Source organism: Ambystoma mexicanum, chromosome 11, assembly GCF_040938575.1.
Source record: "Ambystoma mexicanum isolate Mex_15411 chromosome 11, UKY_AmexF1_1, whole genome shotgun sequence".
Lineage (NCBI taxonomy): Eukaryota > Metazoa > Chordata > Amphibia > Caudata > Ambystomatidae > Ambystoma > Ambystoma mexicanum.
In genome coordinates, this window is record NC_090934.1 from 824014594 (window position 1) to 824027329 (window position 12736).

Below are 12736 nucleotides of genomic sequence, written 5' to 3' on the forward strand. Positions count from 1 at the left end.
GAGTGCACAAAGGTTTCTATATGTAGGTACCTTGCTGAGAAGCAAGACCTGCAGTTGCATTCTTCTGTTAAAAGAGGGCAGCAGAGTGCACCAAGAGAACTTGGGGGAAGTAGCTTATGTTAACTACTTGCCATGATCTTTATAGATCCCTCTGTTTGACTGGGTGAATTCTAATTTCTGGGGTAGAGTAAGCAATTTTTGGATCTAGATGCTGTGCGCAACAGGAATGCTATATACTGCACTGTACTGCTACTGAAAAGTTACCAATTTTACAGGATGTTCAGGTAAGCTTTGTTTCAGAAAACAACTTGCTAGAGGCCCTAGGACAGATTACTGGGACAAAGGAAGAGGGTTTGGGGATTAGCACATCTCCTATGAAAGGTACAGTCACGCCCGAGACAACTCTGAGTGCCTCCTCAAATTCTAAGAAATGCGAACTGGGGTCCTACGCCTTTTATTGCCAGTGGATTTTTGTGTTTCAGACAAATGTGCACGCCTCCCAGAGCCCCATGCAATGCACTTAGGGAAATGGGGGAAGGTGCTGTGAAGCCCTCTCGCTGACAATGTCTCTCTTGTCAATAATGTATCTATGAGAGAGAGAGAAATAGGCAATGCGAGAGTGAAAAAGTAAAATGGAAATGTGTCTACTGAGACCAGTATAAGGGGAAATCCTCACAATCCAGGACTGACAGTTGATTGGGAGGGCGCTTACAGTTTTCTGACACCAGACCGGTACCTGAACTCACAAACCCAAACTGCAAAGTGATGGGCATTGCCACTAGACTGCCGACCCCCTTTCGGGGCCCCAGCATATATCGTTTGGTCACACCTAGAGTTCCCAGGACAGTGCAGCATTCAGCGATTACACGAAAATATTGACAGCGCTAGGAGGCCATGCAAATGGCAGAGGTATGCTTTACAAAGCCCACGTAGCGTGCACAAAACAGCACATCAGTCAGGCCCACTTGAAGAGATGGTAAAGAGGAAATACTTCTGCTGCATCCAGTAAAACATAGAGATTGGCCTGCTTTAAAGGTTGACCATGTCCTTCATGGGTGTCTGCAAATATGATACTTCCCTGCTGCAAAGCTTACATTCGAAACGCCAGAACAACTAGGCCCAGAGCACAAAGATGCAGTCAGGTTGAAATAACGAATTACTGAAGAGCAATTTTATATTTCAGAGTGGGAAAAGCAAATATGCCCCCGACGTGATTTGAACACGAAACCTTCTGATCTGGAGTCAGACGCGCTACCATTGCGCCACGAGGTCCTTGCAGAAATCCACCTGGTATGTCTGATGACAGAATAAAGGTAGGAGACGTGCATGGACCTGCAGAGCCTCATTGCTTCTTTAAGTAGACTGGCTAGGATAGCTTCCTTCTGTGCATCAGTACACGCTGCAGCCAAACCCTTCCCATGAAGTCTTGATGTTTATGAATTGAATGGCAAGTTTTGAAAAACTAAAGCAAGCGAGAAGAATTGCTTACAGTTTATTGGATTTTTTGGACGTCAGCAGACGAGACCTGCGAGAGGTAAACAGAAGTTCATAGTTGGTCATGCTGAATTTTTGAGCCAAAATGCACCGTCCCTGGGTGGGCTTGAACCACCAACCTTTCGGTTAACAGCCGAACGCGCTAACCGATTGCGCCACAGAGACTCATGCAGTTCTTACACAGGGGCCTGATTGGTGTGCTGTTTGCTTATGCTTCCCAGGCAACCTGAAAATATTTCTAAAATAGCTCTATTTCCCACAGCAAATCAGGGTATCAAGCACTTCCCTACCTCCCCTAATCCACAAACACAGGGGATTTAGTAGAGGACAGAGCCTATCAACAGTGCACCAAATGTCCTCTGTGTAGGCATAACTTGCTATGAGGAGAAAGCCACAGTTGCGCACTTGTGTTAAAAGGGGACAGTAGGCTGAACCCAGAGAACACGGGAGAAATGACTCAGGTTTACTGAGTGGAACACTCTGTGTCTTTGTGACAAAAACAGCAGCGTCTTTTCGGTTAACAGCCGAACGCGCTAACCAATTGCGCCACAGAGACTCACTGGCATGTGTGTTCTGCCTTTGGCCTGATTGCATTGCTATTTTTTTCTGATTGGCAGAAAACCTGAACTTTTTTCTGAAAAAGGCATGCCTCTCTTAGCACTGCAGTGCAGTAGACTGCTCCCTTGCTTCCCTGAGTCCCCAAATACACAACCACCTTGGGCACAATAGAAGACACATTCCAGCAGATTTAGCAAGAGTGCACCAAGGATTCTATATGTAGGTACCTTGCTGAGAAGCAAGACCTGCAGTTGCATTCTTCTGTTAAAAGAGGGCAGCAGAGTGCACCAAGAGAACTTGGGGGAAGTAGCTTATGTTAACTACTTGCCATGCTCTTTATAGATCCCTCTGTTTGACTGGGTGAATTCTAATTTCTGGGGTAGAGTAAGCAATTTTTGGATCTAGATGCTGTGCGCAACAGGAATGCTATATACTGCACTGTACTGCTACTGAATAGTTACCAATTTTACAGGATGTTCAGGTAAGCTTTGTTTCAGAAAACTACTTGCTAGAGGCACTAAGACAGATTACTGGGACAAAGGAAGAGGGTTTGGGGATTAGCACATCTCCTATGAAAGGTACAGTCACGCCCGAGACAACTCTGAGTGTCACTTCAAATTTTAAGAAATGCAAACTAGGGACCTACGCTTTTTATTGCCAGTGGATCTTTGTGTTTCAGACAAATGTGCACGCCTCCCAGAGCCCCATGCAATGCACTTAGGGAATTGGGGGAAGGTGCTGTGCAACCCTCTCGCTGACAATGTCTCTCTTGTCTATAATGTATCTATGAGAGAGAGAGAAATAGGCAATGCGAGAGTGAAAAAGTAAAATGGAAATGTGTCTACTGAGACCAGTATAAGGGGAAATCCTCACAATCCAGGACCGACAGTTGATTGGGAGGGCGCTTACAGGTTTCCGACACCAGACCGGTACCTGAACTCACAAACCCAAACTGCAAAGTGATGGGCATTGCCACTAGACTGCCGACCCCCTTTCGGGGCCCCAGCATATATCCTTTAGTCACACCTAGAGTTCCCAGGACAGTGCAGCATTCAGCGATTACACGAAAATATTGACAGCGCTAGGAGGCCATGCAAATGGCAAAGGTATGCTTTACAAAGCCCACGTAGCGTGCACAAAACAGCACATCAGTCAGGCCCACTTGAAGAGATGGTAAAGAGGAAATACTTCTGCTGCATCCAGTAAAACATAGAGATTGGCCTGCTTTAAAGGTTGACCATGTCCTTCATGGGTGTCTGTCAATATGATACTTCCCTGCTGCAAAGCTTACATTCGAAATGCCAGAACAACTAGGCCCAGAGCACAAAGATGCAGTCAGGTTGAAATAACGAGATACTGAAGAGCAATTTTATATTTCAGAGTGGGAAAAGCAAATATGCCCCCGACGCTTCTGATCTGGAGTCAGACGCGCTACCATTGCGCCACGAGGTCCTTGCGGCAGTTCACCTGGTGTGTCTGATGACAGAATAAAGGTAGGAGACGTACATGCACCTGCAGAGCCTCATTGCTTCTTTAAGTAGACTGGCTAGGATAGCTTCCTTCTGTGCATCAGTACACGCTGAAGCCAAACCCTTCCCATGAAGTCTTGATGTTTATGAATTGAATGGCAAGTTTTGAAAAACTAAAGCAAGCGAGAAGAATTGCTTGCAGTTTATTGGATTTTTTGGACGTCAGCAGACGAGACCTGCGAGAGGTAAACAGAAGTTCATAGTTGGTCATGCTGAATTTTTGAGCCAAAATGCATCGTCCCTGGGTGGGCTTGAACCACCAACCTTTCGGTTAACAGCCGAACGCGCTAACCGATTGTGCCACAGAGACTCATGCAGTGCTTACACTGGGGCCTGATTGGTGTGCTGTTTGCTTATGCTTCCCAGGCAACCTGAAAATATTTCTAAAATAGCTCTATTTCCAACAGCAAATCAGGGTATCAAGCACTTCCCTACCTCCCGTAATCCACAAACACAGGGGATTTAGTAGAGGACAGAGCCCATCAACAGTGCACCAAATGCCCTCTGTGTAGGCATAACTTGCTATGAGGAGAAAGCCACAGTTGCGCACTTGTGTTAAAAGGGGACAGTAGGCTGAACCCAGAGAACACGGGAGAAATGACTCAGGTTTACTGAGTGGAACACTCTGTGTCTTTGTGCCCAAAACAGCAGCGTCTTTTCGGTTAACAGCCGAACGCGCTAACCAATTGCGCCACAGAGACTCACTGGCATGTGTGTTCTGCCTTTGGCCTGATTGCATTGCTATTTTTTTCTGATTGGCAGAAAACCTGAACTTTTTTCTGAAAAAGGCATGCCTCTCTTAGCACTGCAGTGCATTAGACTGCTCCCTTGCTTCCCTGAGTCCCCAAATACACAACCACCTTGGGCACAATAGAAGACACATTCCAGCAGATTTAGCAAGAGTGCACCAAGGATTCTATATGTAGGTACCTTGCTGAGAAGCAAGACCTGCAGTTGCATTCTTCTGTTAAAAGAGGGCAGCAGAGTGCACCAAGAGAACTTGGGGGAAGTAGCTTATGTTAACTACTTGCCATGCTCTTTATAGATCCCTCTGTTTGACTGGGTGAATTCTAATTTCTGGGGTAGAGTAAGCAATTTTTGGATCTAGATGCTGTGCGCAACAGGAATGCTATATACTGCACTGTACTGCTACTGAAAAGTTACCAATTTTACAGGATGTTCAGGTAAGCTTTGTTTCAGAAAACAACTTGCTAGAGGCCCTAGGACAGGTTACTGGGACAAAGGAAGAGGGTTTGGGGATTAGCACTTCTCCTATGAAAGGTACAGTCACGCCCGAGACAACTCTGAGTGCCTCCTCAAATTCTAAGAAATGCGAACTGGGGTCCTACGCCTTTTATTGCCAGTGGATCTTTGTGTTTCAGACAAATGTGCACGCCTCCCAGAGCCCCATGCAATGCACTTAGGGAAATGGGGGAAGGTGCTGTGAAGCCCTCTCGCTGACAATGTCTCTCTTGTCTATAATGTATCTATGAGAGAGAGAGAAATAGGCAATGCGAGAGTGAAAAAGTAAAATGGAAATGTGTCTACTGAGACCAGTATAAGGGGAAATCCTCACAATCCAGGACCGACAGTTGATTGGGAGGGCGCTTACAGGTTTCCGACACCAGACCGGTACCTGAACTCACAAACCCAAACTGCAAAGTGATGGGCATTGCCACTAGACTGCCGACCCCCTTTCGGGGCCCCAACATATATCCTTTAGTCACACCTAGAGTTCCCAGGACACTGCAGCATTCAGCGATTACACGAAAATATTGACAGCGCTAGGAGGCCATGCAAATGGCAGAGGTATGCTTTACAAAGCCCACGTAGCGTGCACAAAACAGCACATCAGTCAGGCCCACTTGAAGAGATGGTAAAGAGGAAATACTTCTGCTGCATCCAGTAAAACATAGAGATTGGCAGCTTTAAAGGTTGACCATGTCCTTCATGGGTGTCTGTCAATATGATACTTCCCTGCTGCAAAGCTTACATTCGAAACGCCAGAACAACTAGGCCGAGAGCACAAAGATGCAGTCAGGTTGAAATAACGAGATACTGAAGAGCAATTTTGTATTTCAGAGTGGGAAAAGCAAATATGACCCCGACGTGATTTGAACACGCAACCTTCTGATCTGGAGTCAGACGCGCTACCATTGCGCCACAAGGTCCTTGTGGCAGTCCACCTGGTGTGTCTGATGACAGAATAAAGGTAGGAGACGTACATGCACCTGCAGAGCCTCATTGCTTCTTTAGGTAGACTGGCTAGGATAGCTTCCTTCTATGCATCAGTACACGCTGCAGCCAAACCCTTCCCATGAAGTCTTGATGTTTATGAATTGAATGGCAGGTTTTGAAAAACTAAAGCAAGCGAGAAGAATTGCTTGCAGTTTATTGGATTTTTTGGACGTCAGCAGACGAGACCTGCGAGAGGTAAACAGAAGTCCATAGTTGGTCACGCTGAATTTTTGAGCCAAAATGCACCATCCCTGGGTGGGCTTGAACCATCAACCTTTCGGTTAACAGCCGAACACGCTAACCGATTGCGCCACAGAGACTCATGCAGTTCTTACACAGGGGCCTGATTGGTGTGCTGTTTGCTTATGCTTCCCAGGCAACCTGAAAATATTTCTAAAATAGCTCTATTTCCCTCAGCAAATCAGGGTATCAAGCACTTCCCTACCTCCCCTAATCCACAAACACAGGGGATTTAGTAGAGGACAGAGCCCATCAACAGTGCACCAAATGTCCTCTGTATAGGCATAACTTGCTATGAGGAGAAAGCCACAGTTGCGCACTTGTGTTAAAAGGGGACAGTAGGCTGAACCCAGAGAACACGGGAGAAATGACTCAGGTTTACTGAGTGGAACACTCTGTGTCTTTGTGCCAAAAACAGCAGCGTCTTTTCGGTTAACAGCCGAACGCGCTAACCAATTGCGCCACAGAGACTCACTGGCATGTGTGTTCTGCCTTTGGCCTGATTGCATTGCTATTTTTTTCTGATTGGCAGAAAACCTGAACTTGTTTCTGAAAAAGGCATGCCTCTCTTAGCACTGCAGTGCATTAGACTGCTCCCTTGCTTCCCTGAGTCCCCAAATACACAACCACCTTGGGCACAATAGAAGACACATTCCAGCAGATTTAGCAAGAGTGCACCAAGGATTCTATATGTAGGTACCTTGATGAGAAGCAAGACCTGCATTTGCATTCTTCTGTTAAAAGAGGGCAGCAGAGTGCACCAAGAGAACTTGGGGGAAGTAGCTTATGTTAACTACTTGCCATGCTCTTTATAGATCCCTCTGTTTGACTGGGTGAATTCTAATTTCTGGGTAGAGTAAGCAATTTTTGGATCTAGATGCTGTGCGCAACAGGAATGCTATATACTGCACTGTACTGCTACTGAAAAGTTACCAATTTTACAGGATGTTCAGGTAAGCTTTGTTTCAGAAAACAACTTGCTAGAGACACTAAGACAGATTACTGGGACAAAGGAAGAGGGTTTGGGGATTAGCACATCTCCTATGAAAGGTACAGTCACGCCCGAGACAACTCTGAGTGTCACCTCAAATTCTAAGAAATGCAAACTAGGGACCTACGCTTTTTATTGCCAGTGGATCTTTGTGTTTCAGACAAATGTGCACGCCTCCCAGAGCCCCTTGCAATGCACTTAGGGAAATGGGGGAAGGTGCTGTGAAGCCCTCTCGCTGACAATGTCTCTCTTGTCTATAATGTATCTATGAGAGAGAGAGAAATAGGCAATGCGAGAGTGAAAAAGTAAAATGGAAATGTGTCTACTGAGACCAGTATAAGGGGAAATCCTCACAATCCAGGACCGACAGTTGATTGGGAGGGCGCTTACAGGTTTCCGACACCAGACCGGTACCTGAACTCACAAACCCAAACTGCAAAGTGATGGGCATTGCCACTAGACTGCCGACCCCCTTTCGGGGCCCCAGTATATATCCTTTAGTCACACTTAGAGTTCCCAGGACAGTGCAGCATTCAGCGATTACACGAAAATATTGACAGCGCTAGGAGGCCATGCAAATGGCAGAGGTATGCTTTACAAAGCCCACGTAGCGTGCACAAAACAGCACATCAGTCAGGCCCACTTGAAGAGATGGTAAAGAGGAAATACTTCTGCTGCATCCAGTAAAACATAGAGATTGGCCTGCTTTAAAGGTTGACCATGTCCTTCATGGGTGTCTGTCAATATGATACTTCCCTGCTGCAAAGCTTACATTCGAAACGCCAGAACAACTAGGCCCAGAGCACAAAGATGCAGTCAGGTTGAAATAACGAGATACTGAAGAGCAATTTTATATTTCAGAGTGGGAAAAGCAAATTTGACCCCGATGTGATTTGAACACGCAACCGTCTGATCTGGAGTCAGACGCGCTACCATTGCGCCACGAGGTCCTTGTGGCAGTCCACCTGGTGTGTCTGATGACAGAATAAAGGTAGGAGACGTACATGCACCTGCAAAGCCTCATTGCTTATTTAAGTAGACTGGCTAGGATAGCTTCCTTCTGTGCATCAGTACACGCTGCAGCCAAACCCTTCCCATGAAGTCTTGATGTTTATGAATTGAATGGCAAGTTTTGAAAAACTAAAGCAAGCGAGAAGAATTGCTTGCAGTTTATTGGATTTTTTGGACGTCAGTAGACGAGACCTGCGAGAGGTAAACAGAAGTTCATAGTTGGTCATGCTGAATTTTTGAGCCAAAATGCATCGTCCCTGGGTGGGCTTGAACCACCAACCTTTCGATTAACAGCCGAACGCGCTAACCGATTGCGCCACAGAGACTCATGCAGTGCTTACACTGGGGCCTGGTTGGTGTGCTGTTTGCTTATGCTTCCCAGGCAACCTGAAAATATTTCTAAAATAGCTCTATTTCCCACAGCAAATCGGGGTATCAAGCACTTCCCTACCTCCCCTAATCCACAAACACAGGGGATTTAGTAGAGGACAGAGCCCATCAACAGTGCACCAAATTTCCTCTGTGTAGGCATAACTTGCTATGAGGAGAAAGCCACAGTTGCGCACTTGTGTTAAAAGGGGACAGTAGGCTGAACCCAGAGAACACGGGAGAAATGACTCAGGATTACTAAGTGGAACACTCTGTGTCTTTGTGCCAAAAACAGCAGCGTCTTTTCGGTTAACAGCCGAACGCGCTAACCAATTGCGCCACAGAGACTCACTGACATGTGTTTTCTGCCTTTATCCTGATTGCATTGTTATTTTTTTCTGATTGGCAGAAAACCTGAACTTTTTTCTGAAAAAGGAATGCCTTTCTTAGCACTGCAGTGCATTAGACTGCTCCCTTGCTTCCCTGAGTCCCCAAATGCAAAACCACCTTGGGCACAATAGAAGACACATTCCAGCAGATTTAGCAAGAGTGCACCAAGGTTTCTATATGTAGGTACCTTGCTGAGAAGCAAGACCTGCAGTTGCATTCTTCTGTTAAAAGAGGGCAGCAGAGTGCACCAAGAGAACTTGGGGGAAGTAGCTTATGTTAACTACTTGCCATGCTCTTTATAGATCCCTCTGTTTGACTGGGTGAATTCTAATTTCTGGGGTAGAATAAGCAATTTTTGGATCTAGATGCTGTGCGCAACAGGAATGCTATATACTGCACTGTACTGCTACTGAAAAGTTACCAATTTTACAGGATGTTCAGGTAAGCTTTGTTTCAGAAAACAACTTGCTAGAGGCCCTAGGACAGATTACTGGGACAAAGGAAGAGGGTTTGGGGATTAGCACATCTCCTATGTAAGGTACAGTCACGCCCGAGACAACTCTGAGTGCCACCTCAAATTCTAAGAAATGCGAACTAGGGTCCTACGCTTTTTATTGCCAGTGGATCTTTGTGTTTCAGACAAATGTGCACGCCTCCCAGAGCCCCTTGCAATGCACTTAGGGAAATGGGGGAAGGTGCTGTGAAGCCCTCTCGCTGACAATGTCTCTCTTGTCTATAATGTATCTATGAGAGAGAGAGAAATAGGCTATGCGAGAGTGAAAAAGTAAAATGGAAATGTGTCTACTGAGACCAGTATAAGGGGAAATCCTCACAATCCAGGACCGACAGTTGATTGGGAGGGCGCTTACAGGTTTCCGACACCAGACCGGTACCTGAACTCACAAACCCAAACTACAAAGTGATGGGCATTGCCACTAGACTGCCAACCCCCTTTCGGGGCCCCAGCATATATCCTTTAGTCACACCTAGAGTTCCCAGGACAGTGCAGCATTCAGCGATTACACGAAAATATTGACAGCGCTAGGAGGCCATGCAAATGGCAGAGGTATGCTTTACAAAGCCCACGTAGCGTGCACAAAACAGCACATCAGTCAGGACCACTTGAAGAGATGGTAAAGAGGAAATACTTCTGCTGCATCCAGTAAAACATAGAGATTGGCCTGCTTTAAAGGTTGACCATGTCCTTCATGGGTGTCTGTCAATATGATACTTCCCTGCTGCAAAGCTTACATTCGAAACGCCAGAACAACTAGGCCCAGAGCACAAAGATGCAGTCAGGTTGAAATACCGAGATACTGAAGAGCAATTTTGTATTTCAGAGTGGGAAAAGCAAACATGACCCCGACGTGATTTGAACACGCAACCTTCCGATGTGGAGTCAGACGCGCTACCATTGCGCCACGAGGTCCTTTGCAGTCCACCTGGTGTGTCTGATGACAGAATAAAGGTAGGAGACGTACATGCACCTGCAGAGCCTCATTGCTTCTTTAAGTAGACTGGCTAGGATAGCTTCCTTCTGTGCATCAGTACACGCTGCAGCCAAACCCTTCCCATGAAGTCTTGATGTTTATGAATTGAATGGCAAGTTTTGAAAAACTAAAGCAAGCGAGAAGACTTGCTTGCAGTTTATTGGACGTCAGCAGACGAGACCTGCGAGAGGTAAACAGAAGTTCATAGTTGGTCATGCTGAATTTTTGAGCCAAAATGCATCGTCCCTGGGTGGGCTTGAACCACCAACCTTTCGGTTAACAGCCTAACGCGCTAACCGATTGCGCCACAGAGACTCATGCAGTGCTTACACTGGGGCCTGATTGGTGTGCTGTTTGCTTATGCTCCCCAGGCAACCTGAAAATACTTCTAAAATAGCTCTATTTCCCACAGCAAATCAGGGTATCAAGCACTTCCCTACCTCCCGTAATCCACAAACACAGGGGATTTAGTAGAGGACAGAGCCCATCAACAGTGCACCAAATGTCCTCTGTGTAGGCATAACTTGCTATGAGGAGAAAGCCACAGTTGCGCACTTGTGTTAAAAGGGGACAGTAGGCTGAACCCAGAGAACACGGGAGAAATGACTCAGGTTTACTGAGTGGAACACTCTGTGTCTTTGTGCCAAAAACAGCAGCGTCTTTTCGGTTAACAGCCGAACGCGCTAACCAATTGCGCCACAGAGACTCACTGGCATGTGTGTTCTGCCTTTGGCCTGATTGCATTGCTATTTTTTTCTGATTGGCAGAAAACCTGAACTTTTTTCTGAAAAAGGCATGCCTCTCTTAGCACTGCAGTGCATTAGACTGCTCCCTTGCTTCCCTGAGTCGCCAAATACACAACCACCTTGGGCACAATAGAAGACACATTCCAGCAGATTTAGCAAGAGTGCACCAAGGTTTCTATATGTAGGTACCTTTCTGAGAAGCAAGACCTGCAGTTGCATTCTTCTGTTAAAAGATGGCAGCAGAGTGCACCAAGAGAACTTGGGGGAAGTAGCTTATGTTAAATACTTGCCATGCTCTTTATAGATCCCTCTGTTTGACTGGGTGAATTCTAATTTCTGGGGTAGAGTAAGCAATTTTTGGATCTAGATGCTGTGCGCAACAGGAATGCTATATACTGCATTGTACTGCTACTGAAAAGTTACCAATTTTACAGGATGTTCAGGTAAGCTTTGTTTCAGAAAACAACTTGCTAGAGGCACTAAGACAGATTACTGGGACAAAGGAAGAGGGTTTGGGGATTAGCACATCTCCTATGAAAGGTACAGTCACGCCCGAGACAACTCTGAGTGTCACCTCAAATTCTAAGAAATGCAAACTAGGGTCCTACGTCTTTTATTGCCAGTGGATCTTTGTGTTTCAGACAAATGTGCACGCCTCCCAGAGCCCCATGCAATGCACTTAGGGAAATGGGGGAAGGTGCTGTGCAACCCTCTCGCTGACAATGTCTCTCTTGTCTATAATGTATCTATGAGAGAGAGAGAAATAGGCAATGCGAGAGTGAAAAAGTAAAATGGAAATGTGTCTACTGAGACCAGTATAAGGGGAAATCCTCACAATCCAGGACCGACAGTTGATTGGGAGGGCGCTTACAGGTTTCCGACACCAGACCGGTACCTGAGCTCACAAACCCAAACTGCAAAGTGATGCCCATTGCCACTAGACTGCCGACCCCCTTTCGGGGCCCCAGCATATATCCTTTAGTCACACCTAGAGTTCCCAGGACAGTGCAGCATTCAGCGATTACACGAAAATATTGACAGCGCTAGGAGGCCATGCAAATGGCAGAGGTATGCTTTACAAAGCCCACGTAGCGTGCACAAAACAGCACATCAGTCAGGCCCACTTGAAGAGATGGTAAAGAGGAAATACTTCTGCTGCATCCAGTAAAACATAGAGATTGGCCTGCTTTAAAGGTTGACCATGTCCTTCATGGGTGTCTGTCAATATGATACTTCCCTGCTGCAAAGCTTACATTCGAAACGCCAGAACAACTAGGCCGAGAGCACAAAGATGCAGTCAGGTTGAAATAACGAGATACTGAAGAGCAATTTTGTATTTCAGAGTGGGAAAAGCAAATATGACCCCGACGTGATTTGAACACGCAACCTTCTGATCTGGAGTCAGGCGCGCTACCATTGCGCCACAAGGTCCTTGTGGCAGTCCACCTGGTGTGTCTGATGACAGAATAAAGGTAGGAGACGTACATGCACCTGCAGAGCCTCATTGCTTCTTTAGGTAGACTGGCTAGGATAGCTTCCTTCTATGCATCAGTACACGCTGCAGCCAAACCCTTCCCATGAAGTCTTGATGTTTATGAATTGAATGGCAGGTTTTGAAAAACTAAAGCAAGCGAGAAGAATTGCTTGCAGTTTATTGGATTTTTTGGACGTCAGCAGACG

The 12736-nt window shown here is 46.2% G+C and overlaps 9 non-coding genes across 9 annotated transcripts; all 9 read right to left on the minus strand.

The window, feature by feature from the left end:
• Nucleotides 1-1200: 1200 nt before the first annotated feature.
• On the minus strand, nt 1201-1272 carry TRNAW-CCA (transfer RNA tryptophan (anticodon CCA)). Its single transcript has one exon. It is a non-coding gene; the product is annotated as a tRNA-Trp (tRNA).
• Nucleotides 1273-1585: 313 nt separating this feature from the next.
• Nucleotides 1586-1659, minus strand: TRNAN-GUU (transfer RNA asparagine (anticodon GUU)). Its single transcript has one exon. It is a non-coding gene; the product is annotated as a tRNA-Asn (tRNA).
• Nucleotides 1660-3817: 2158 nt separating this feature from the next.
• Nucleotides 3818-3891, minus strand: TRNAN-GUU (transfer RNA asparagine (anticodon GUU)). Its single transcript has one exon. It is a non-coding gene; the product is annotated as a tRNA-Asn (tRNA).
• Nucleotides 3892-5680: 1789 nt separating this feature from the next.
• TRNAW-CCA (transfer RNA tryptophan (anticodon CCA)) lies at nt 5681-5752 on the minus strand. The gene has a single exon. It is a non-coding gene; the product is annotated as a tRNA-Trp (tRNA).
• Nucleotides 5753-7928: 2176 nt separating this feature from the next.
• On the minus strand, nt 7929-8000 carry TRNAW-CCA (transfer RNA tryptophan (anticodon CCA)). Its single transcript has one exon. It is a non-coding gene; the product is annotated as a tRNA-Trp (tRNA).
• A 313-nt stretch (nt 8001-8313) lies between these two features.
• Nucleotides 8314-8387, minus strand: TRNAN-GUU (transfer RNA asparagine (anticodon GUU)). Its single transcript has one exon. It is a non-coding gene; the product is annotated as a tRNA-Asn (tRNA).
• A 1790-nt stretch (nt 8388-10177) lies between these two features.
• TRNAW-CCA (transfer RNA tryptophan (anticodon CCA)) lies at nt 10178-10249 on the minus strand. Its single transcript has one exon. It is a non-coding gene; the product is annotated as a tRNA-Trp (tRNA).
• Nucleotides 10250-10551: 302 nt separating this feature from the next.
• On the minus strand, nt 10552-10625 carry TRNAN-GUU (transfer RNA asparagine (anticodon GUU)). Its single transcript has one exon. It is a non-coding gene; the product is annotated as a tRNA-Asn (tRNA).
• A 1790-nt stretch (nt 10626-12415) lies between these two features.
• Nucleotides 12416-12487, minus strand: TRNAW-CCA (transfer RNA tryptophan (anticodon CCA)). Its single transcript has one exon. It is a non-coding gene; the product is annotated as a tRNA-Trp (tRNA).
• Nucleotides 12488-12736: the final 249 nt, after the last annotated feature.